Source organism: Tamandua tetradactyla, chromosome 14 (genome assembly GCF_023851605.1).
Source record: "Tamandua tetradactyla isolate mTamTet1 chromosome 14, mTamTet1.pri, whole genome shotgun sequence".
Taxonomy (NCBI): domain Eukaryota; kingdom Metazoa; phylum Chordata; class Mammalia; order Pilosa; family Myrmecophagidae; genus Tamandua; species Tamandua tetradactyla.
The window spans coordinates 70,883,810-70,906,228 of record NC_135340.1 but is presented as its reverse complement, the minus strand read 5'-3'; the positions used below and the strand labels follow the sequence as shown (position 1 = coordinate 70,906,228).

At 36.9% G+C, this 22,419-nt stretch overlaps 1 protein-coding gene and 1 pseudogene across 1 annotated transcript in view; one reads left to right on the top strand and one right to left on the bottom strand.

Moving 5' to 3' along the window:
- The window catches only part of PRTG (protogenin), a 124,479-nt gene that overhangs the window by 30,696 nt on the left and 71,364 nt on the right, over positions 1–22,419 (top strand). The gene's annotated exons all lie outside the window — the stretch shown is intronic.
- Positions 9,335–9,897, bottom strand: LOC143655169 (protein S100-A10 pseudogene; annotated as a pseudogene).

Sequence of the window (22,419 nt, the reverse complement as noted above, 5' to 3'; positions counted from 1 at the left end):
AGGAGGTGCATCTCATTTATGTTTGAGATAACCTTAAATTTTCCTCATATCATTGGGAGCTTCTATATAGGTGGGGAAACACTTTTTTGAAACACAACCATTCTCAAACAGAAGAATCCAATAGCAAATGAACCTTTAAAAATATGTGTGTGTTTCTAGGCACTAGAGTAACTTTCCAGAAACCTACAACCTCCAGGTGGGTCCCTGGTCCATATAATTCCTGAAACCTAGGCCAGTCTCTCCAGAACATCAGATAGTTCCATCTTCCTACCCCATATTATTGACAGACCCTTCCAATAGCAAAAATTTAGAATTGCCATAGCCCAAACAACCCTAATGAGAGAGGTATGGAAAGATCAAAGGTGATGGTGGAATTATACATAGAAGATGGGACTTAACAAATGAATATGAACGGTAAATCATTAAATTGATATCTCTTTTAGTCTCCAGTATTTTAGAGCAACTAGAAGTAAAAAACCTAAAACTGTGAGATTATAACTCAAGTCAAAGTCTGAAGTATTTCTACAACTAATTGTGGTGGTGTGCTTTGATATTTGTAGCTTTTTTGTATATGTGCTATTGTTCACAAAAAAAGAAGGAGGGCGGGCCCTGGTGCCTCAGTAGGCAGAGCTCTTGCGTGCCATGCTGGAGACCCGGGTTCAATTCCCGGTGCCTGCCAATGCAAAAAAGAAAAAAAAAGTTGATTGCGATGATAAGAAAGTGTTTAAGCCCTCACACTTCCTATATTCTGGAGCAGTGAGAAAGAAAAATACGAGAGAATCGTATGGTAGACCATGACAAACTCTGGGATCTATCTTGTAACCACTTTTTTAAGAGTTCTTTGAAAACTATTGCTTTTTTATTTCTTTGCTTTGTATATATGTTATACTATATGATATACAAGGGAAATGGTGCTTTGTATATACGTTATACTATACAACAAAAAAATTTTTTTTAAATGTGTGTATGTGTATGTGAGAGAGAGGCATTTGTACGCACTGATAATTAATCTAGCAGACTGCTCTCAAATCTGATTAAATCCTCTCCTTATAATATTTCAGTGGTTCTCCATTGCCATTAGGAAGCAACTCAAATGCTTAGAGCAGTGATTCTCAGATTTTAAAGTGTATAGAGGTCGCCTGGTCATGTTTTGAAAATAATGAGGGGTGCTCAGTAGGTCTGGGTTGGGGCCTGATATTCTGCTTTTCAAGCAAGTTCTTAGAGTAGCAAGGTTTTAGAGCATGGACAGGCAAGGGTCTTCATCTTGTGGCCCCTGCCCATCTGGCAGCTGCAGGCCTTACCACCCTCTCTCCTCCTGCTACCACCCAGCTGACTCTCTGATCTCCACCCTTCCCCACATGCCTACCACACGGAATTTCTGTTCTCTGAATGTGTCATGCTCTCTCATGGCTCTGTGCCTTTGCCCATGCCCTGTCTTTTGCCTGGACCACTCTTTATAGTTTCTTGCTGTTTACTTTGCCTTTGGGATTCAGCCACATGTGTCACCTCCTCTGTGAAGCCTTCCCTTATTCTCAGTCTTGAAAACTGGTGGCTGTTGGTAGCATCCTGGGGCTTATACCATTGTGAAGGGACTTAGCACTGATATTCTTGGATTCTGAGTGTTTTTTTTAAAGAACGCTAAGTGAATTTACTTGGACTAGACAAGAAAGTCCTTATTGGAGAGTAATATGGGATATTAAATAAATAATTGGACAATTAAATTCATATTGATAAAATAATAGGTAGAGAAGGAAGAAAGAATTGTTGGTAGAAGATCCTAAAGCCTTAACTTTGGTAGCAATTCAGGAAAGTAGAATGTTGGGAAATTAATATTTTTGCTGCTTGTTCCTAGGAAGTATTAAAGAAGAGAAAACTAGAGAAAATGAACTGCCTTGCCTGTCCTTTGTGCATGAATATATGTTTCCTGCTTGGAAAGTAGACTCCCAAGGGTAGATTGGTGTTACTGCTGTAAAGTGCTATGGTGGATTCCTTATGTGAATATTTCATCCGTAGGGCTGCTGCTTGGATATAATTAAAAAAAAAAAAAAAGAAAAAGACTGTTTTTTTCTCTTGATTCCACTATTTTCTAACTCTGTGACCCTGAACAAGTGGTTTAACTTTTCAGAACATATCTCCCGACTTTTAAGTAAAGGTAATATTGCTTTCTTATTAAAATTTTCATGAGTTTTAAAGGAATTAATTTATTTAAGACATGTAGTAGGTTAATTCCTTCACTCCCCTTTAGGGGTGCATGGTTAAGACTAATAAAAAAAGTGAGCTGTAATACTATTAAAAGGCTTCTTTATGTTGTGGACAGGTAGCTTAGAACTCAATTCCATTTTATGTATGCATTTTAACAAGGTTATCTGATATATTTATATATTCCTGTTATCAATTAAATAGGCTGGATCTTTAATTTAACAGCAATTAGGAGATGAAAGAGATACCCAGACGTTTCATAGTGATTGAATCCCAGTTTATGAATTGAATGTCATTTATAGACCATTTACTTGATGTAATAAATTATGATTGCATAAACTTTAATCAGTTGTATTGCATATAAGGCATTTATTAAATGTTCACTGTGTCCAATTATTATATAGAAGAAAAAGGAAAATGAGGCTTTTTGAAATCTGAGATGGCAAATACATATGTGTGTGTGTGTGTGTGTGTGTGTGTGTGTGTATAGAACAACAGTGAAGAACAAGACTGTAAAGTTTATCAACAGATACTTTAATATAATGCAGCTCTTACAATGTTTTAAATGTCCTTGAGATAACCAGTTTGGAAAAGTAAAAGTAGGCCTTAGTAGAAGTATTTCTTCTGTGATTTTTTTATGAGTGTTATTTTTTTTTATCATTATAAATTTCTACATGGGTGAAGTTGCTAAGTGACGTGAATTTTGTTACAAAATTCCACTCTTAATGCTTTCTTGATCCTTCTGTTTCTTTTACTGATGCAAAGTGTAAAATTGCATGGAATGTTCTTCCTGCACAGTTGAGCTATTAAGCAGAACTAATTCTTTATGGAATGACAACAAGGCGCATGAGAAAGGCATCCCTTGGATTAGGCAATATAAGGCAATCACTTGGCAAAGGGCTGAAGGGGAAGTGCTCTTGGTAAAGACAAAGCAGCAGCGCTTTTTCTTTTCCCCTTGAATTCATAGGAACCACACAAGTTGAACAGCTTTGAAGCTGGTTAATGTGGCTTACTATGCATGTTTTCTGTACCGTTTCCTGCTTGTTTTTGCCAGCAGAGGGGCCAAGAATAATCACTTGATAAACGCACTGGCATGTCTCATACGCTTCTGTGACCACACACTTGCTGGGAAGACAGATAATTTGAGAAGAGGAAAATCCCGGTTGGGGACATCTTTCAAAGTGAGATCAGATTTTACTCCCAAACTTACAGGGTTCTGTCTAGATTATGAGAATACCCATATGGAGACTGATTATTTAAAAAAAAATTAACATGATTCAGAAGCAGTTGGGGAAGATGTAAACAAAGTGAAAATGGTTTATTTTAGATTTTTCAGCTCAAGAGAGGAAGGCAAGGAAAATTAGTGGTAATTTTATGACTGTTTGACTATTAAGGAAATCTGTTTTTATTTCCCTGGATTTTTCTTATATAAAGCCTGCTTCTGTTTGTTTTGTTTATGTATGTGATCTTCCTTGTTCCTAATTTCTTCCTTAAATTCCTACCAAGACATAGTTTTCCTCTTATAGTGTTACATTTCCATACACACTTCTGGTGTTATATAATCTGGTCCTGAGAAGCCACTCTAGTTGCCTGTCACTCTAGTCGCTGCTGATTTCTTTAGGGTGGACACCATCCATCCAGCAGGACTTGAGCCCAAAGGGTAGCTAAAGAGAACTGTACCTCAAGCATCAGATGAGACTGTTAGGAGCAAAAGTGGCTGTGATCTCGATAAGCCTCCCTTAAATATATTTTTTTCATCCTCTGCTGTCGGAGTTGAAAATAACAACATGGCACAAGAGGGTGTATAAAACAGTGTACCATTATCTTAGCACACAGTAGGACAATTTCATCCTGAGATAGTTCTCAGATGTTGTAGTTAAACATGAATTCCAGAAGCCTGTAGCCACTCTAGAAAATCCATTTCTCACTTGAGGTTCCTTGGAACAAACCAGTTGGCTCCAGGGCAGACAGAATTCCAAATAATTTCAAGCCTGGCCTGAAGGAGTCTGTGTCAGATTGAATAGTTTGAGACTCCTCAAGATGGCTTAGAATGCCAAAGGACCTGGGAACTGATGTGTGAGAGCAAGATACACCAGGTCAGCAGCCTGTAAAAAATCTGTGCCAGAATTGTAGTCCTGCAGTGGGCTGGGCTGGTACTCAGAAATGTCTGTTTTTTTCAGGGGTACATAGTGTGTGTGTGTATGTATGTGCTTGTGCATATAATGTTTGACTCTGAACGCTTCTAGCCTCTCAGCAGAGGTGTGACTGCTCTCACTCTTTCCATCAGTATTAAGAATAGAGGAATTCTAGGTTTCTGACTCCTGTTTTTCAGGAACATAGATCCATTTCTGGTTATTAGGAAACATGTTTTTGTTTATGCTTTTCTGTACTGTACTATAAAGAGAATGTAAACTTAGTTTCAGTTTCTTGGAGTCCTTCAGATTATTCTAATGCACACATTATATTCTATACTCCAGGTGAAGGAGGTAGAGACTGAACTGAACATGTGTGTATCCTAGGGCATTTTATTTATGTGTTTACTCGATATCTATTGAGTGCCTTTTGTATGTGTGGTGCTCTACCAGGAATACATAGATGAAATGATACAGGACCTGTCCTGTGGGTAGGAGTAGAAAGTAGAGCTGATGAAACAAATAATAAACCAAGTAAAAAGCTATAAGATTATTATTACAAAGTTTCCTGAGAGCATGAAAGGAGTCTCTAGGTCTGCTTGGGAAAAATCAGTGAGGACTTCACAAAAAAGGTAGATAGATATTCTCTAGGTGTCAGCTTTTAAAATATATATGCGCTGTCATCTTGTTTGCTTTACAGTTACTTATTCTTTAAGAGTAGTTGGAAAATTAAACAAAAGCCTTTCCATTTTGTCATGAACATAGCCTTTTTTTTGGAATTTATATTTTTAATACAGTAAAATTCATTTTGGTGTATAGTTCTCTGAGTTTTGACATATACATAAAGTCTTGCAACTATCATCACAGTCAGGATACAGAATATTCCATCACCCCAAAACACTTCCTCATGCTTCCCATTGTAGTCATACCTTTCCCCTACCCTAATGCTTAATAATCACTATATATTTTTGTATTTCCAGAGTGTTGTATAAAAATGGAATCATAGAGTATGTAACCTTTTGGGCTTGGCTTTTTTCACTTAGAATAGTACATTTGAGATTTGTCTATAGTATTGAGTATATGAATAGTTCATCCCTTTTTAATTGCTGAGTACTGTTTCATTGTATGAATTTACCATTCACCAATGGACGGACATGTGGATTGTTTCCAGTTTTGGGTGATTATGAATAAAGCTTCTATAAACATTATTGAACAGGTTTTTGTATGAAGATAGTTTTCATTTCTATTGAGTAAATATTTAGTAGTGGGATTTCTGGGTCATATGGTAGCTATGTGTTTGACTTTATAATGAACTGCAGAACTATTCCAAAGTGACTATTATTTTGCATTCCCACCAATAGTGTATGATTGTTCCAGTTACTCCACATCCTCACCAACACTTGGTATTGTCAGTGTTTTTTTGTTTGTTTGTTTTAATTTAAGTCATTCTGATAGGTATGTAGTGATATCTCATTGTCGTTTTAATTTGAATTTCCCTAATGACTCATGTTGTTGAGCATCATTTTGTATACTTATTTGCCATCCCTAAATCTTCTTTGGTGAAGTAGCCATTCAAATTTTTTGCCCATTTTTTTGTTGGGTTATTTTCTTATTGAGTTTTGAGGTTCTTTTTTTAAAATATATTTTGGATACAAATCCTTTATCAGATTTGTGATTGCAAATTTTCTCTGCCAGTCTGTTGCTTGTCTTTTCATTCTCTTAACAGTATATTTGAAGAGCAGAAGTTTTTAATTTGAATGAAGTTCAGTTCATCTTTTTTTCTTATTTATTGTGCTCTTGGTGTTATATTTAAGAACTGTTTACATAACCCAAGGCACAAAGATTTTCTGTATATTCTCTGAAAAGTTTCATACCTCACATTTAGATCTGTGATCCATTTTGAGTTAATTTTTGAATAAGGTGTGAAGTAAAGGTCAAGATAAATTTTTTGTGTGTGTGGATGTCCAATTGTTCATGCACCATTTGTTAAAAAGACTGTCCTTCTCTAATGAATTGCTGCTGCGACTTTGTAAAAAAATCAGTTGATGTATTTGTATGGGTCTGTATTAGTCAGGGTTCTCCAGAGAATCAGAACCTATAGATAACATAGGAGATTTATTCTAGGAATTAGCTCAAGTGACTGTGGGAATTGGCAGGTCTGAAATCTCTAAGGCTGGCCACAGACCGGAACCTCTGATGAAGGAAAAGTTGTATTCCTGAGGAGCAGCTACTAGCTAAAGAAAAAGCAGACCTTCTTCTTTCTTACTTTTGAAATCCTCAGTTCTCACTTTAAGACCTCTGGCTGATTGAATTGATTGGGTGAGGAGACTCTTCTCATTGTTAAGGGCAGTCTTCTTTGTTGATTGTAGATGCTATCATCCATGATGTTATCAGCTGACTTCTATATAAATCCATCTGTGAAATACTCTCATAATAACTATCAGGCCAGTGCTTACTTGACCAAACAGCTGGATAACTTGAAATCAGGCAGCGTGAGTCCTCCAGTTTTGTTCTTTTCCAAAATAGTTTTGGCTATTGTCATTTCTTTTTCTTTCCATATCAATTTTTAATGAAATGTAGCTTTTCATTCTTCATATAAGGACAGGGCTGGCCTGGGTGAACTTGCCTATCTTTAGTCTTCTACATTTCTTCTTTCCACATATTTTATGCCCAACCTTCCTCATATCTACTAAGTGCTTAGTATATTCACATCTTATTACTTCATTTTTCCCATATTGACATTGACTAGCAGCAATCTGTTTAGCCTGACAGTGTTGTCAGTGGATTGCTTTGAGATAGTTACAAAAGAGTTTTGGTTGAACTGTTCATGCTTTATTAAGAATAAAAGTCTTTTCCTCTCATAGCAGGGACGTTTTTCCCCCATGGGGCCCTATCAAACCATTATTATCATCAAAACAGCTATGGAACCTGACTAGAGAATACTAGAAAGAACCAGGAGCACATGACTGGAGATAGATATTGTGAGTTATGGCTCAGTGGGTGAGGACAAAGGCCAAATAAGGGAAAGTTTATCAATATGAGGACACTGTCTAATGACTCAATATTAAATGTCCTGAAAAGTCACTTACAGCCAGTCCTAATAGAATGATGTGCTGGTTCCTGGAAGCAAAGACCAAAAGATGGTAATTAAAGTGGAATTATCTAGAATTTCCCTGCTAGAATATTGTGAACGGTATCAAAAAGATCAGAGAAGTGTATATGCTAGAGTGGATTTATCATGTAAGACAGAGACAATTGTTTTCTGTAGGAGGGCCAAAAGGGTACTCCCTTTAATCGAATGACAAGGAATGGGCTAATAATGGGAGGGGGCCTGGTATTACTGAGAAATTCAACAATGTCTGTCCTTTATAGATAATGTAGGTGACTGGTCCCTCTAGTGTCTATGAGGATGATAGGATTCTGGAATAAGGAAAGCCAAGTAATGCCATTTAATCATCAGAGGCAAAGTAGACATAATAATAATAATGATAAAGAATTAAAGTCTCTTGAGGGATGGGGAAAAATATGAAACTATTAAACTTTACTGCCAGGAAAACCCCTAATACTGTCTCAAACATTATGGACTCCCAAGTCAATAGGCCAAGCCCTTGATCTTGACGCTTTCTCTTGTGAAGCTTATCTGTGTAATGGAGAAACTAAGCCTACCTGTAGTTATACCTAAGAGTTACTTCCAGTGGAACCCTTTTGTGTCTCAGATGTGGTCTCTTCCTCTCTAAGCCCAACTCTGCAAGTGAAGTCATTACCTCCTCCCCACTTGGGACATGATATCCATGGGTGAAAGTCTCCCTAGTGACGTGAGATATAACTCCCAAGGATGAGCTTGGCCCTGGTGCCATGGGATTGACAATGCCTTCCTGGCCAAAAGGGGGAAAAGAATTGTAACAAAATAAGGTATCAATGGCTGAGAGTGTTCAAATAGAGTAGAGAGGATACATTGGAGGCTACTCTTATGCAAGCTTCAGCTAGTTATTGCTGTTTATCATGGTTTGCCAAACCCCAACCAGAACCATTCCTGCCAGCCCTAATGAACACCTAGGGCTTTATCTGAGATTGTACAAAGGTTCCATACACTAACCTCCAGATGGGTACCTAGGCCAGATAAATTTGAAACCCAGAGGGGCCAGCCTCTTCAGAACATCAACTAGTTCCATCCCCCTATCCCATATTTACGATAGCCCTTTCCAACATGAAAAAGTTAGAATGGGCATAGTCCTAATACCCCTCAAGATTGGGAGAAAAATCAAAGGAGAAGGTGGGGTTATAGTAGAGAAGATAGGATTTAACAAATGACTATGACTGCTGAGTCATTATATTCATATTTCTTTTGGTCTCCAGTATCTTAGAGCAGCTAAAAGGAAAAACTAAAATTGTGGAACTGTAACCCAGACCAAACTCTGAAATCTGTTCAATAGGTAGTTGTTGCAGTGTGCTTTGAAATTTATTGCTTTTTTGTATATATGTAATTTTTTACACACACACAAAATAATAATAAAGGAAGACCCATCCCAATCAAGATGGCGCCAATTCTGGAGAGACAGAGTATCCTCCTGCATATACTGGGAGCATGTATGTCTGGCCCTATCTGTCTGATGGTGACCTGAGGTATTTGCTGTCCAGAACTTGCCCTGCATTTAGAAGGCAGCTCACCAAGCTTCCCTACAGAATGCTGTCGGAGAACATTCAAGTTATGCTGTCTGAGCAAGGGGTTGCTGGTTCAGTGTAGTGCCCAGAAACATGAGGAAACTGTTTCCTAAATGAAGAGGAGAAATTCCTATCTGTGTAAATCAGGTAATTTCTAGGGCTGTATGCTCAAGCCCTGGACAAGAGGCAGATGCAGAAAGGATCAGGGAGGCCTGGACACTTCAGTCTGGAGCTGTTCTCCAGGTTCATTGTATGATTAAACCCTGAGAGAGAGAGCACTCGCACAAGTCAATCTGCAAAAACTGGAAAAGATGTTTTTTTTGTTTTTTTTTTTTAAAACTGAAAGCTTATCTGGCATTTAAGTGACTTTTCTTTCACTGCCTGTCCAATGGGAGCTGGATTTTATTTGTACATTTTCTAAGGACCCAATCTGTTTTGAAATCCTTCTGCAAAGGTAGCTGTGGGGCAGATTCTTTAAGCGACTCTTGGGATAATTCTTATGAGGGCAGGGTGCGGGGTACAGAATTAATTCCTCAATTCTGTCTACTTCTTTCCCTTCTGCTTCATGTGTACTACGAAATAGTCATTGCACGCAATGGTGAGCCCGGCAATTAGTGAAAAGAAGCTCTGGAAGCCCACCTTGCCATCTCGACACTGGTCCAGATCCTTCATTATTTTGTCCACAGCCAGAGGGTCTTTTTGATTTTCCAAAAATCCAGGGAACTCCTTTTCCATGAGCACCCTCAGGTCCTCGTTTGTTAAGTAGCCTTTATCCCCTGCGAATTTGTGAAACGTAGACATCATAGTTTCCATGGCGTGCTCCATTTGAGATGGCATTTTGGTGAGGTCTGTTGAAACCTTGGCCGGAGGCGGCGGCGGCGTTGGGAGCGGGGCCTCCGGAGCAGGGACGCGGAGCCAGTTGAAAAGATGTTTTATTGTTTTTTCTTGTTGTTGTTAACTCCTAACATTCAAGGAAAGCTCTGTCATAACACTAGCTGGATACATGCTTAAGGAACAGATGCCTTAGAGTCTAAATTCCAGTGCTAACACACTAAAATAACAAAATATCCAAGTTTCAAAACAAATTACAAAACAAACAAACAAACAAACAGGAAGTGATGGCCCAGGTGAAGAAGAACAGTAAAGCATTAGAAACCATCAACAAGGGGAATAAGACCCAGGATATTCCAGACATATATATATTTCTTAAATGGTCCTAAATATATTCAAAGAGCCCAAGCCCCAAACTAAAGGACATCAGGAAAATAATAGATGAATACAAAGCGATGTGGAAATTATAAAAATGAACCAAAAAGAGTTGAAGACCACAGTAACAAATTAAAATTCCTCAGAGTAGTTCAGTAGCAGTTTGGAGCTGGCAGGAGCAAGAATCGGTGAACTTGAAGATAAGACAATTGAAATCATCCATCTAAGTAAAAAGAGGAAAGAATGAAGAAAAGTGAACAGAGCCTGAGGAACCAGTGGGACACCATCAAGAATGCCAGTATACACATTGTGAGAATTCAGAAGGAGAGGAAAGAGAGAAAGGGTCAGAGAGAATATTCAAAGAAATAATGGCTGAAAACTTCCCAAATTTAATGAAATACATGAATACACATGTCCAAGATGCCCAACGAACTCCAAACAGGATAAACCCAAATAGACCCACACTGAGACTATGATAATCAAGATGTTGAACACCAAAGATAGAGAATTCTGAAAGCCGCAAGAGAGAAGAAACGTGTCATGTACAAGGGAGCCTCAAATAAGTACTGATTTTTCACAGTAAACCGTGGGCATGTTTAAAGTGCTGAAAGCAAAAAATTGCCCACAAGAATTCCATATCTGACAAAACTATCTTTCAGAAATAAGGGAAGAATTATTACATTCCTGTATTTTAAAAAAAGCTAAGGGAGTTCACCCCCAGTAGATCGACTGTAGAAGAAATGGTAAAGGGAGTTCTTCAGGTTGTAAGGAAAGAATATTAGACAACTGACTGACACCACATGAAGAAATAAAGGGCACCACTAAAGATGATGATGTGAGTAAATATGAATACCAGTTAGTTACTGTTGTATTTTTTTATTTGTAGCTACACTTTTTACTTCCTGTACGCTCTAAATGGCAGTTGCATAAAATCTGAGAGTTAACTCAATGGACTTGGACTCATAATGTTTAAATATATAAATATGTAATTTATGACCAGAACTACAGGAAAGTGGGAGGATGCAGGGATGAAGGAACATAGTTTATATAAGCAGTGGAAGCTAAGTTGGTGTCAAAGCAAACAGGACTGTTACAGATTTAGGATTATAAATTTAAGCCCCATGGTAACTATAAAGAAAATACCAGAGAATATGCAAACTCATAGAAACAGGCTATGGAGGCAGGGGTGAGGGCAATGGGGAATTAATGTAAAATGAGTGCAGGGTTTCTCTTAAGGGTGAAGGGAAAGTGATAGTAATGGATCATGGTGACGGCACTGCGACATTGTAAATGTGAATAATCTCAGTGAACAGTAGGCTTGGAAGAGGTGGCGATTGGAATACTTAGGTTATATATGTGTTTTTACAATTTAAGAAAAGAGAGAAGAGATGACAGTTATACTCAAGGAGTATAATGTATATAGCCAGCTCTCAAATGTTCAGAAAATAGAATGAATGATATGGAAAAGGTGGCAAAATGTTAAAATTGGTGCATGTGGGAAACTGGGGGATATGAGGTTATATTTTAGTTTCTGCATGAAGTTTGTATTATTTTTGCAACTATCCTGTAAGTTTGAAATTATTTCAAAATAAAAAGTAAAAAAAATAAAATAAGTTCTAAGTGGAACTCACTAGATGAGCTACCATAAGAAGACTGCTAATAGATTTTTGTTTTTAATTTAAAACATATCACAAGCTTCTTTCTATGTTATTTCTTAGTCATTGTAAGGACTGAGTTTCATTAAGTGAAAGTACAATAGCTTTTTCGTGATACGTGGACCTTTTCTGAATTTTTACTGCCAAATAGCAAGGTATGAGAATGTTTGTTATCCTGCACACGTGGTACACCTGCCTTCAAAGTTCTGGTTTTTTGGATTCCACCTCCCAGATATCTCTCAGTTCTGTCCCTTATCTCTGTTTCTAAACACTTCTCCAGTTCAGGCCACAATTATTTTCCCAAAATGTCTGCTTGGGACAAAGAAACGGGGAAGTTTGGAAAGGAAGGAAAGGAGAGAGGAGAAAGTGAGGGAGTGAAGGAGCGATGTTAGTCCCAGGTCAGGATCAAGTCAATGAATATAATTTCTAAGACAAAAACTGATGGTCATATATCAAACAAATACTAGAAAAAAGAAAATAGACATCCCTACCAAAGGGCTACGTCAGCCATTACAGTTTGAGTAAATATTGTAAAAATAAGATCTTAAATAGTAAAAAGTAAAAGGGATCAGTGGGAGAGGCCGATTTTTAGTCATTTCCTGTAACCAGGACTCTAGGGGAATCAGCAGAGGCTTCTCCTTTCTTTAGTAATTGAGCAGCATCCTCAGGTGAAGGTGATAGTTTCTTTCTCCAGGTGTTTTCAGTAGGACCCTCAGTGGATAAACTGTATTTTCTGATCTGCATTCTATACAGCGTGTACTACAGTAACTCCAGACGGTGGGAATATGTTCTCTGCTCCTGTTCCTTCTACTGGAAGTAGTCCACACCTTTCAAAAGTTTTAGCCAACAACAAAATGCATCTTCCTTCCTTCAACCTTCATTTTCTCCTCCCCTCCCCCCCACATAGGCATGAGCCTTGAGGCCTAATAACTTGAAAAATTTGAGGATCAGGCAGCCACAAATCCTGACAATTCCCACCTAAACTGGCCCATTATTTTTTAAACAAACTCATGTGCATGTCTTCCATAGGATGCTCCTGAGTTCTTCATATAATAGCCCTGCAGATTTTCTCCTTACCACTTCTCCATCCCTCCCTGCCTCTGCAGAAGTAAAGAATTGAATGGGTGAAGTCATTCAAAAAGACAGCTGATAGGAAAGAGATGAGCTGTATGTTAGCTGGGAACATAGATTTAGATAGTTCTCTTTAAGTAAGACAGGAAAAATATGAGCTTGTTTATAGGCAAAGAGGTAAAAACTAGTAATAGGGGAGTGAAGCAAGAGAGTGGGAATAATAAATGGAATTAGGGCCCAGAGCTTGTAATCAGAGATTGAGCTGCGAGTGTTAGGAGAGGGATTAACCTTGGTGCAAATGGAATGGTTACTTCTTCCTCAGAACCAGGAGTGAGAAAGTGAAAGAAGAGAAGCTAGGTAGAGAGGGAGAGATTCTGAGTGGTGAGAAAGAAAATTGATGGTGTTCATGTCCAATAATAGAACAGATATAACTATAACTTGAGTGTTTTTAAATGTTACAAGCCTGAAGTGAACAAATGCCATGGTTTGTAAGGCTGTGTCATAGGAAAAATATATATAAGCTGAAATATGACACTGAATGTCAGACTCTGAAATTGTGGACATTTGCGAGCCTGAGATAGAAATCTCCTTGTTCCCTTGAAGAGCTACTTAGAGGTTTCCCCTAAACCACCGATTGCTGACTTAGAGCCCGTGGAGACAGCACACAGCAGCTGGAACGTGACTGCTGACCATGCTCCGCTTCCCGTTAGGACTCCCCAAGTTGGGGGCGTGGTGGTGGTGGTGGGGCGATCATTTCCAGATTCCCTGGCTCAAATGCAGCGTGAGGACCACAAGTTTAAATCGTGCATCAACATTCTGGTTGACTTAAGTATTTTCTGTTTGGTAAAAGAATATTTTGAATACAATTTTTAAAAGAAAGTGATATTTTTCTTGTATTGGGTAATAGTCTATTTTAAATTACTGAATGGCATGTACTTTCAAACTATATATCCACAATTTTTAGGGGTTTTAAAACCAACGTGTATTAAGTGTTTTATTCATTGTACCCTTTTAGAAGCATGAATGGCATATTAATTTAATATTTTAGCCATGCATTTCTGATGTAGAACCATATATGTTTTCGATCAAATAAAAGCGTGGAAAACATTTTCATCTTAGCATCTTTGATCCTTTTTTTCCTCTTTGACTGTAAATCATGGAAGCAAATGATTAAGTAGACAGGTGAAGAGGAGGAAATCGCAAATAAAATAGGCACTTACATTTATTGTGCATGCAAAGTTGTTTTTGAGGATAGCACATGTTCCTTGAGACCCTGTTTCTTACCCATTTTATAGAGCTCTGGCCTCTTAACAGCACCGCTTTAATGACTTCTTCTAGGGCTCTTGGTTTGTATTAGCACTGCCTGCGGAGGGAAGAAAGAGGTCAGATTTCACAAGAAGACTGTAGACTTGTAAAATCATACAGAACTGGCAAAAGCAAAGTCCACATCAGGAAGAAAGCCAAGATTTGCATAAGATCATGATGTTTTGCCATTTAAGTAAGCGCAATCCATTTTGATAGCGCTGAAAGCAGTTTGTGAACTGAAGTTTTAAGGGGCTATGACATTCATTGCAAAGGACTTATTCATTTAACAAATTTAATGCCCCACTTAAAATCAAAATAGAAAAACAAATACTTGCTGGGAAACAAAATTCAAGACTGTTAACTTGCATGCTTTCTTAGTTTCTGAGTGTTGATTTAAAATTTTATTTACTTTAAAATAACATTAATTTTTTTCAGTTAATGTGTGTTTATAGACAAAATTAACTAAAAAAAAAAGGCTGCAAATAAAATAAAAATCACCATGCATAATCCTACCACTAGAGAGCTGAACTTAATTAAATGTCTTCTTGTAATCTGCCTCTCTTCCATTATCATTTCATCACCGAAATATAGATTTTGTTGCCTTCAAATAATGTATCTATACATGTTAAAAATGGGAAAAATTATTTCTGTTTCTGAGTTTTGCGTAACATGTAAAAGCTGTATAAGTCTGGTTTAGTAGAAGAGAACAGAAGAATTTGAAATCTTAGAATACTTGTCTTTGTTCAGGCTTTAAAGATTAGTTTTATTGCATAATGGTCACTGACATCCTTTGATTAAGCTTTCTTTAAATCAGGATTCTGAAAGTGAAACCTGTATATTCATAGGCAAGACAACCTATACCTATGACTATTTCCACCACCCCCACTGCTGAGAGTTTAATAAGGCCAGAAAGTGCCTAAGTACATGCTCACAGTTTTCTTTCTCCATATGTGTACACACATGTATATGTGCATATAGTGTTCTTCTTATAATATGCTTTAGCAGGATCCTAGAAATACAGATACTATTGCTTGAGATGAGTCATAGCGTCCAAATTCTGTTCTTATTATCCCCATTTTACTGAGAGATCTTGAGGCTTGAGGCTGAGTATTTCTCAAGGGAACGTAGTTGATTGGTGCAAAGCTGTGATTAAAATACAGATCTGTGGATTTTAAAATCTATACTCCTAACTGTAAGGCTGTGCTACTTAGTAGCCTTCTTGTATCCATCTGAATTATGCCCTGTATTGTATTGGGTTTTTATTGCTGACTTTCTTTAAATCAGCTAAGGTTAAGATTTTATCTTAGTTTTCACATCTTTATCTGTTTCTAATTCCTGTACTTCAGTGGTCAAGAAGTGAGAATAAATTAGAATATACAGTAAAGTAAAGATATTCTTCCTAGCTAGTTCCAGCAGAACCTCAGAAGTAAGGAAGCCTTTTCTCTAATTTTACATGTAACACCGTGGTGTTTTTATAATCTGCCACAATTAAAAAAAACTCCATGAGAGCTTTCCTTACATCTTAATCACAGCCTAACATCTTAGCCATTAGTTGGGAAATCAGGACAAATAGATATTTCAAGTTTTTTATATTATAAATTCCTATTCTGATTTCACAGTTTCTAAATATTGCTTAAAATGTCCAGTTTCTTCTGATTAAATGAGATTTGTAATGGTGATGTGCTGGCCCATATGATTTTTCCTCCTCGGTTCTCTGTTCAGGCGCTATGGTATCACCCAGCCTTCCAGGCATACAGGCCAGAAACCTCAGGAACATAGATGTCCTTCCCTCTTTTTCCCTGTGATACCTGGTTACCAAGTCATGTTGTATGGTGTGCTGCGTCTCTTGCGTGTGCCCCTCCCTTCTACTCCTGTTATCGGTCTGTCATGCTGTCTCTGTTATCTGTCTGTCATGCTATCTACTGTTTTACTAGCCTTTTCACTGCTGTCCAAGAGTTCCGCTTCGCTAGCTACTTGACTCTTTTTTTTTTTTTTTCTTTTTGCATGGACAGGCACCGGGAATCAAACCTGGGTCTCCGGCACGGCCGGCGAGAATCTGCCACCGAGCTCCTGTTGCATGGTTCAAACTGTCATTTTTAATTAGTAGGACTTTTAAAAATAGTTGATTCTATTTTTAGAAAATAGAAAAATAGAGTAGAAATAATTCTATTTCTAGAATTAGAAATAGAAAGAGTAGAAATAATTCGGTTTTCATAATTCGTATCTTCAGCAGGATCCTAGAAGTATAGGTACTATTGCTTGAGATGAGTCATAGCGTCCAAATTCTAAAAGACAGGAGTTTAAAAGTAGTGTTCTGTTCTGGAAATTTAGGAATTTCAGAGATATTCTCACCCAGAGAGACAGGCAATGCATAGCAGCTTATAACTGAGTAGCAGAATTGCTTCGAAGTAGAACTAGTAATTTTTATCTTTCACATAGAGGTTTGGGGATCTCACTTTTACTCATGGGAGAGTTCATATCGCATCTCTGGAGATTGTCTAGATTCAGACCCAGCCTTACCACTTATTAGATGTAAAACCTTGAGGAAGTTTGTTTAATCTCCTTGTGCCTCAATTTCCTTAACTGAAAATGGGAATAGTAACAGTTTTGAGGATTAAATTAACCTAGAACATGTAATGGTCTTAAAGCAGTACCTGACATTAAAATGTATATTAAGCTGTTATTATGTCTGTCATTAATCTGCTTCAGACCTCTATTATATGCTTTCATAATACTCTGTATTTTCCCTCATAGCATTTACCACAATTTGAAATTATGTACTTGTATAGTAATTTAGTTAATTGTCTTTTCCCACCATTAGACAAAGGTGCCCCGAGGGTAGTCTCCGTCATTTGTTCATCATTGGATGCTTGGCACCTAGTGTGCAATTGGAAATGAATACATATCTGTTGAATGAGTGAATAAATGGATGAATTTAGTGGGGATTGTTTTAGTGTAAAAGTTTTCTAAAATAAATGTGATTGAAATATTTTTCTGGATGGGGGAAACAGTTCATATGGCACACTTATTTATGAAGAATTACTTGATTCTGAGCCTGTGAATATGAGTTGACTACAAACTAAATAAATGGTGTGATTATAAAGAGAATGGGATTGATATTGATGTGTGATTCATGGACATTAACTCTATTATGTTATAATTAAGTTCTGTATGTCTGGTAACAGAGTTATTTTTGACATTACTTAAAATTGACTATGTAAAACTTTTATATTCATGTGAACAGTTAGTTTTGTTGTAATTGATGGTAAACTAAGTCTTTTTGCAAAGGCCAGCCAACAAATCTATTTGATGAAACTGTACCCAGTCAAAAAGAGTTAAAATATATATAGTTGGCATAAAGAAGGATATTTGGGTTTTTTTTGCTAAATGAATGTAATAATATATGCATTCAGTTTCCTAATACTTAGTCTAAGCGGTTTAAAGACTTAGGAGAGTGCCAAGTCACAATACTTTTGATAGCATTTACAATTAGAATCACATCTGTTGTGAGATTATTCCCTTTTTGATTCAGCAGTAGTGGATTGACCTATAGAAGCCAGTGAATGAACAGATGGAGGCCGCTTCTAAGTTGCATGTTGCCATATCAGACACCACAGGATGTCTAGAGATGTTTGAGTCGTTGGGGAATTGGAAATAAAAGTAGGGAGACCAGTTAAAAGGCTGTTATGGTTGTTCAGTGAGAGGTGTTAGAACCAGGACATAAGGAAATGGATTTTACATATGTTTAGGAGTTAAAAATCAGTGGAACTAGGTAACTGATTAAAGATAATGCAGAGGAAGGAGTCAGTATGTCTAGCTCAGGTAAGTAGCTGGATAGTGTTTTGACAAACTGAGATAGAGAGATACAGGGTTGTAAGAAAGAAGGTGATTTCATTTTGGATATGATGACTTTGAGTGACTTTCATAAATTCTAAGTGAAGATGTCCAGTAAGGAGTTGGAAACACAGTTATGAAACTCGGGATGGATCTGGGCCGGAGATATGATTTGGGGAATCAGCAAGGGACATGAATATAGTTGAAAACTGAAAGTGGATGAGATCACCAAGGGAGGTTGTAGAGGGTGAGAACAGGGGATATGTGGGGAGGAAGGCAGAAGACAAAGGGGGCACCTAAAAAAGGCAGATAGAGAGGAGCAGAGAAGTAAGAGGTGTGTAGTGTCATAGATACTGTTTCAATAAAGTGAGAGGGATAGAAAGCAGATGAGACTGGTTTGAGGCATATAATCAGAGAGGGAGAAGAAGAGACAGGATGAACTACTCTTAGAGAAGTTTCCATGCCTCCGGGAGGAGAGACAATAGGTAGCTGCTAGAGGAATATGTGAGGTTAAAAAAGAGGTTTGGAGTTTTATTTTGTTTTGAATTTTGAGATTGGGAGATATTTGAGCACTTTTATAAGCTGAGGGGAAAGAACCAGGAGAAGAAGAATTTGAATATGCAATGGAGTTGACAAAAGCAAGAAGAGAAAGGAGAGAGAGTGAGGGAATGGGTGCAGATATAGCATGTTCTCAGATGAGAAGGAAGAGGATGAGGTCAGAGCCCAACAGAGGGGTTATGACAGAAAGAAGGGAGCTTTCTTTATTTGGTACTCATGTTTGCCACCTTTCTTCCCTCTCAGAGTTACTGATGGGAGTCCCAAGCAGTATCTGACCTGTCCTTCTCTGAGCAAAATTATTTTGCCAGTTGATTGGAGTTTCAAAAGGAACTAAAAAGGTAGACGTTTTAAATGTAAAGGTGGTATAGAGGTTGTTTTTTTTTTAATGACTTAATACTTACTTTCAAATCTTGCTGACAACCAAGAAATATCTCTCATGAATGAGAGGATGCAACCATTTATCTTTTAGTTCTCAGAATTTTGTAACTCTAAATTTGACGTACAGTGCCAAGTTACACTTCAATTCTTACATGAAAAAATTGTGTTTCGTTAGATTATTCATCAGAAAATACAGGACTGCAAAGAAAAGGTTGTGGGTCATGTATATTATTTGACTGGTTATATGGCATTCATTGTAAAAAGAAACAATTGCATAAGTGATTGGAAGGAAATTTCTCAGGGCAACAGAGTGGTAATTTTTATTCTCAGTAATAACCACATTTATAAAATGCTTTATGATGTATTAAGAGCTTATTAATATTTGCTTATTTAATATTTACAAAAAATCCTTTGATATAGGAGGAACAGATTTTTATCGTTAGAAAAATACCATGAAAATACTGATCATTACTTGGAATTACAGCAAACAAACAAAAAATGACAAAAAAGCACAATTTTCTTCTCATTCTAAGCCATTGTATCTCTACCTGAAACACGGCCTATAATTCTGGTCACTATATTTAAAGACCTGATAGAACTGGAGAAAGCCAAAAATTTTCTCAGTTAAGTTCAAGAAGCATTATTTAGTGTTGAGTCTGAGCCATTCACCATCTTAAGGGCTCCTGCAAAAATATGACTCACTACTAGCCTTCAAAGAGCTCATAGTCTAGAAGAGGAGCATCTTGTGAATACATGGTTATAATACTGTGGGATAAAAACAGCAGTAAAGAGAATCAGCATCAAGGGACTGAGAAAAACCCTAGAATGAGCTGAGAATTAACATCAAGGGATTGAGAGAACCTTCTTGACCAAAGGGGGAAGAGTGAAATGAGACTAAGTGTCAATGACTGAGAGATTCCAAACAGAGTTGAGAGGTTATCCTAGAGGTTATTCTTATGCATCAAGTAGATATAACCTTGTTGTTCAAGATGTAGTGGAGAGGCTGGAGGGAACTGCCTGAAAATGTAGAGCTGTGTTCCAGTAGCCATGTTTCCTGATAATGATTGAACAATGATATAGCTTTCACAATGAGACTCTGTGAATGTGAAAACCTTGTGTCTGATGCTCCTTTTAGCTGCTGTATCAACAGAAGAGTAGAACACATGGAATAAAAATAAATAATAGGGGGAACAAATGTTAAAATAAATTTAGTTTGAAATGTTAGTGGTAAATGAAAGCGAGGGGTAAGGGGTATGGTATGTATAATCTTTTTTTCTCTGTTATCGTTTTATTTCTTTTTCTGTTGTCTTTTTATTTCTTTTTCTAAATCGATGCAAATGTTCTAAGAAATGATGAATATGCAACTATGTGAGGATATTAAGAATTACTGATTGTATATGTAGAATGGAATGATATCTTAATGTTTTGTTGATTTCTTTTTAATTAATAAAAAAGTTAAAAAAAAAAAAAAACAGCAGTAAAGGTACTGCGGTGTACGGAGTTTGCAGAGAAAAAGGTTAGGATCAGCTTCCCAAAGGAGGAGACAAGAATTGGGCTTTAAAGGATGATAGGATTTCACTAAATAGACAAAGGGATCTAGGATATTGAGAGAGAAGAAAATGCTCACACAAAGCTCAGAGGTATGAAATAGCATGGTGTATTTGGAGAGTTATAAGTAGTTCACTGTTAGTGGAACATAATTGTAAGTAGTTGAATACAGGGCCAGTTCATCAACAACACAAATCAAATTTGTGAAAATTTTATGAAAATCACTCTGGAGGGTAACTCTGCTGTCAGGGAAAGTATCAGCTGATAGGTTCTTGCAAGACTTCCAGACCGGAGATGATAAGTACCTGAATCCAAGAGAAGATGATTAGGGATAGAAAGGAAAAGCCAGATTTGAGAGAGAATAGAAGGTAAAATACCGAATTGGACACTTGATTCATTTTGGGGTAATGGAAGAAGGAATTGTTCAAATAAACAGGGCTGGAGGAACTACTGCTTTAAGAAGAAAGATTAAACTCTATTAGACATTCAGTCTAAGGACGTAAAAGCTGCGAACAAATAAGATAAAAGTCTCCTTTTGAAGTCTGTGTGAGTAGTTGAATGAAGACTATTATCAATGACAACCAGAACTAGAACCCCTTCACCCATGGAAACGATACATATGGGATCATTAAGAGCAATTAATAATTCATAAAGCAGGCATTAAACTTACAGAGAATTTAGGTCCCAATTCCTAAAAAAAAAAAAAAAAGAATAGATTTTTAAAATTAATTATAATTATAAATACATTGTTATTTAGAGAAATCAGATTGTTCTGGATGTGAACCAGAAACTTTGAAGATGAATATAACCATTTATTTCCTGGTTCTTCATAGCTGAACAGCAGTGGGTAGGCCATAGAGATGAAGAGTGAAAATGTTTGTAAACAGATTAACTTCCTAGAAGGTGATTATAGAAACAATTAAAATATATATATATACTAGGTTTTTAGAGTGTGATGTGCTTGAATAGCAGGTCTCAAACATTTTAGTCTCACTCTTTATGCTCTTAAAAATTGAGTACCCCAAAGAACTTTTATTTATGTAGGTTATATCTATTAATACTTTCTTATTAGAAATTAAAACTGAGAAAATTTTTAAATATTCATTAATTCATTTAAAAATGAAAACATTTATCCATTACATAATAATGTAACATTTTATTCAAAATAACTAGCTTCTAAAGCAAAAAAAATTTAGGGAGAAGAGAAGAATTGTTTTACATTTTTCAAACCTCTTTAATGTCTAGCTTAATAGAAGACAGTTGGGCTCTGACACACAACAGCTTCTGCATTCAGTCTGTTGCGATAACACATCATGTAGCTTCTGGAAAACATTGTGCCCTCAAGAGAAATGAGAATGAAAAAGGCAAATGATGGTGAAAATGGTTATGACTTTATGGATCTACTGAAAACAGAAGTTTGAGAACCACTGTTCTTGAGGATGCAAAAGTTTGTTACCCAATAAAAAATTACTTGACCCCACTTTTAGAAGTAAATCCTCTTAAGGGTATTTTCATCATTATTCATTATCCTATTCATTATCTAAAGGCCTGTGATCCATCCACAAATTAATGAAGTCAACTCCGAGTCTTCTGTACATTTTATCCTTACCAATCTAATGAAGCAAAATTCCTTTAGTTCTTATTCCCTCTATTTTTCTTCATAATTTCCCCCTTTACTGATAGATTGTAAAAGCGTATTTATTTTTTGAGCTGGAGTCTGAGGAAGGGAGTAAGAAATTGGAGTTTCATTCTTTCGTTCTTCCATCCTTTATATCCTGGAAGACTTAGTAGAGGGAAGAAACCATACTATTATGTGGAGTCTGGACTCTCTCAAAATGCAAAACTATGGACAATGAAGACCAGTTCCTGGA